This window comes from Athene cunicularia, assembly GCF_003259725.1.
Source record: "Athene cunicularia isolate RWA chromosome 4 unlocalized genomic scaffold, athCun1 chr4_part2, whole genome shotgun sequence".
NCBI classification, from domain to species: Eukaryota; Metazoa; Chordata; class Aves; order Strigiformes; family Strigidae; genus Athene; species Athene cunicularia.
The window spans coordinates 30320258-30324458 of NW_020799099.1; the positions used below are offsets into that span (position 1 = coordinate 30320258).

Sequence of the window (4201 nt, forward strand, 5' to 3'; positions counted from 1 at the left end):
GGGGGGGGGGAAATCCTTCCAAAACGGCTATTTATAAAAGTCAGTCTAGCAGTGTATTGTGGGGGAAGGAAAAAGACAGGTGAAGGTGATATGGTGGGAAAAGTTTGAGTTGTCTGTTCTCCCTTTCACCCATTGTTTAGAAATGAAACCAAAATACTTGTATAGGTGTGAAAGTGAAAAAAAATGAGTACTTTAAACCTGTTGGTGTATTCAGATTGAGTCCCAATACAATATTTAGCGAGAGAATCTGTAGCTCCTACAAAATTCCTTATCAAGCTTTTTAATAAGTGATTTGTTGGTTTTGATTGGCATTTGTTAAAAACTTGGGCGGAGGGGAATTAAAACAGGCTGTGGCATTTCCATCAAGGCAAATAAACGAAGTACAGAGCTTTGTGACTGCAAGGGACTGGTGGCTGATCACCTACAGTATTGCAGTCGACTGGTCAGCTTTCTTTGCCTCAACTCAAGGGATCAAAAAGAAGCCTTAAAAATAATATTTTAAAAAAATTTCATATGAAAGTGGCGGTTTTGTTCTGTTCTTTTTAAACAAATAGTAAGACTACAGGGAGACTTCTGAGAGCCCTTTTTTAAAAAAACAGAAAGGGGTTTTTGAAGCATCTTTTCTCTCAGTGATATATTTACTTTCCTGATATATTTACCAGACATTAAAAAAAAAAAAGATAGATACCTTCTGTATCGTGCTTTCCAATATTTGATTTTTCTCAAATGCATTTAAAATTTGTATTTTATATGTGAGGATAAGTTGTAGAGAAACAATTTAAAATAATCTATCATGCTGTGAATACCTTAATATTCTTCAGCAATGCGAGCTATTTCTGAACTATTATTTCTGAACTATTATTTTTACACCCAAGCGTTCCAGAGATTTAACTGGAATAAATGAGATGCTCTGCTGCTGCAAAGGAAAAGCTATTTTGTTTGCAAAAATATTTGTTTGTTAGAAACTATTGAGGAAACCGGGTCTTACAGAGCAGTTCGGGACCGATTGCATGGAATTACACTGATGAATTATAATAATGAAATTTCTGTGCTAGATAAATGCTCTGCCATCAGGCTGTTATGTCCTGTGCAATACCCCGGCTGTGCCTTGAGGTCTTGATCTCGAAAAGGTGTGTGTGACTATGCTTCTGTCTGCAGGATTGGAGCCAGGAGCTCCTGTCATGCCAAGGATAGAGGAGTCTGGCAGAGCGGGGGCTTTGGGACCTCAAATAGAAAATGCAGTGTAATATACCCCTGTGTGTGGATGGGACTGGGCATGTCACACAGTGGCATGCTCTCTCATAGATATCTCTAATCAGTAAACAAAGAAAGAGAACCTGGCCTACCTATGTAAGTGCATTTATCTGCAGAAAATAGGTGAATATATTCAGTTCCGTGCAGGTACTCCCGTGAGTGTGTGTGTGTTGGTTGCAGGTGTAGTGCTTTACTCAAGTCAGTAGAGAAAAAGCAGATTTTGTGGGTTCAGAGTGCGATGTCATTGCCTTAGAGTAGCTCGTGCCTGCAGATGCGTATAGGTAGGTTCAGCATCTTCCCCTGCCCGGGTCACGTGTGTCGGGAAATGTGGGTGACTAGCATCACATGCAAAGAGATGGCAAACATTTACCAAAGTGGACTAAAATAACTTATGGTCTAAAAATCTTTTATTGAAAAAGACAGTTACACAAGGTGTCTGATGGTGAATTGGTATAATATTGTCAACTGGAGAGAGAAATAAAATCTACACGAGTGACAGAGATGAGGCAGGAGGTGTATGTTTCTGTTACCTTTGCCTTGGAAGTTGTCATACTGATTTTATTTTTTCTTAGTGGTGGATGAGAAGAAAAACTGAATGACATACTAGTATTTTGGACAAGTTGTGCTAAGTAGAAAAGTATTAAGCTTTGATGTTGGCTCTCAATTCAATCTTAAATGAGAATAGGTAGAAGGCTAGTTTGAAATAGCATCTTCAGCGTAACACAGGTTGGGGCAGAGGAAGCAATACCAGCAGGTATGTACGGTGCACAGGGGGCTTTAGAAACAGCAAATATAGTTTGCACGTATTTAAAAAAAAGAAAAAATTAAATCTTTGGCTTTATCCCTGGGATGGTTTTGTTCTATTTAACATTTTTTTGATCTTCAAGAGAATGCTGGTAGGCTGCTGGGTAACAGTGCATGTGGTGTATATTAGTACACTGTTGGTAATTTTACTGCTGCTAACTTAAAATCCTCAAGGGGGAGTTAATTACAGGAAAACCTTTCTAAATATCAGCTGCATATTTTCCATGACAAGAAGGTTTTCAACTCAGGTTGAACAAGTCCAGAATCTGAGTTGTTATTTACATGAGCACATTTGAGAAGGAAGTAAAATTTCTTTGTACAGTGCAGTTACAGCTTTACAGCAATTTATTTTTAAAAGCTAACTTACAAGTGGCAGTTATTGGCTGGCAAGAGAGGATCATGCATTAAGTGCATTTTATTTTTAATGGCAAGTTAAATTTCCTTTTCTTTGTGTTTTTTATTCCTTTGTTTCTGTTTTAGGTTTTCTTGGGTTTGGTGTGTGTTGTGGTTTTCTTTTTTTTTTTTTTTTTTTTTTGGGTTATTTTTTTGTAAGCTCAAAGCCTAAAGCAAAACCAGTGTATTTGGGTTTGATTGTTTGGGTGGATTTTTTTAGGTTTTTTTTTTTTTAGTTTTCAGTTAATTGGAAGTTTATTATTTGCAATTTATGTGCATATATTTACTTAAACAATTTAAACTTTATATATTGCCACTGGGGAATTGCTGCCTTCTGTAAATGTTTGCAGATTAACATTTTTTAAGTAAGCCAGTGGAACTTCAAGTCAAGTATGGCAGCAGTGTGTGGAGGTTAGTTGGTCCTGATGTGTTTGGGGAAGGTTTTTCAAACATGACTGGGCCATGGGCATTCTCAAACTATATTTAAAGAAATAGAATTTTTATTTTCAACTTTAAAAAGCCCTAAACAAAACATACACTGCTGATTTTTGCTTTTACCACAGCAAGTGGTAAGAGGCATAGAGTGATCAATTGTCTTTTTTTCTTTTTCTTATTTTTTTCCCCCCCTTCCCTTCTTTTTTCCCCCCTTCCCTCCTTTTTTCCCCCCTTCCTTCCTTTTTTCCCCCCTTCCCTCCTTTTTTCCCCCCTTCCCTCCTTTTTTCCCCCCTTCCCTCCTTTTTTCCCCCCTTCCCTCCTTTTTTCCCCCCTTCCCTCCTTTTTTCCCCCCTTCCCTCCTTTTTTCCCCCCTTCCCTCCTTTTTTCCCCCCTTCCCTCCTTTTTTCCCCCCTTCCCTCCTTTTTTCCCCCCTTCCCTCCTTTTTTCCCCCCTTCCCTCCTTTTTTCCCCCCTTCCCTCCTTTTTTCCCCCCTTCCCTCCTTTTTTCCCCCCTTCCCTCCTTTTTTCCCCCCTTCCCTCCTTTTTTCCCCCCTTCCCTCCTTTTTTCCCCCCTTCCCTCCTTTTTTCCCCCCTTCCCTCCTTTTTTCCCCCCTTCCCTCCTTTTTTCCCCCCTTCCCTCCTTTTTTCCCCCCTTCCCTCCTTTTTTCCCCCCTTCCCTCCTTTTTTCCCCCCTTCCCTCCTTTTTTCCCCCCTTCCCTCCTTTTTTCCCCCCTTCCCTCCTTTTTTCCCCCCTTCCCTCCTTTTTTCCCCCCTTCCCTCCTTTTTTCCCCCCTTCCCTCCTTTTTTCCCCCCTTCCCTCCTTTTTTCCCCCCTTCCCTCCTTTTTTCCCCCCTTCCCTCCTTTTTTCCCCCCTTCCCTCCTTTTTTCCCCCCTTCCCTCCTTTTTTCCCCCCTTCCCTCCTTTTTTCCCCCCTTCCCTCCTTTTTTCCCCCCTTCCCTCCTTTTTTCCCCCCTTCCCTCCTTTTTTCCCCCCTTCCCTCCTTTTTTCCCCCCTTCCCTCCTTTTTTCCCCCCTTCCCTCCTTTTTTCCCCCCTTCCCTCCTTTTTTCCCCCCTTCCCTCCTTTTTTCCCCCCTTCCCTCCTTTTTTCCCCCCTTCCCTCCTTTTTTCCCCCCTTCCCTCCTTTTTTCCCCCCTTCCCTCCTTTTTTCCCCCCTTCCCTCCTTTTTTCCCCCCTTCCCTCCTTTTTTCCCCCCTTCCCTCCTTTTTTCCCCCCTTCCCTCCTTTTTTCCCCCCTTCCCTCCTTTTTTCCCCCCTTCCCTCCTTTTTTCCCCCCTTCCCTCCTTTTTTCCCCCCTTC

General features: G+C 41.7%; 1 protein-coding gene across 4 annotated transcripts in view; it reads left to right on the plus strand.

Moving 5' to 3' along the window:
* LRBA (LPS responsive beige-like anchor protein) overlaps window positions 1-4201 on the plus strand; it is a 404059-nt gene that overhangs the window by 219604 nt on the left and 180254 nt on the right. The window lies entirely within an intron of this gene.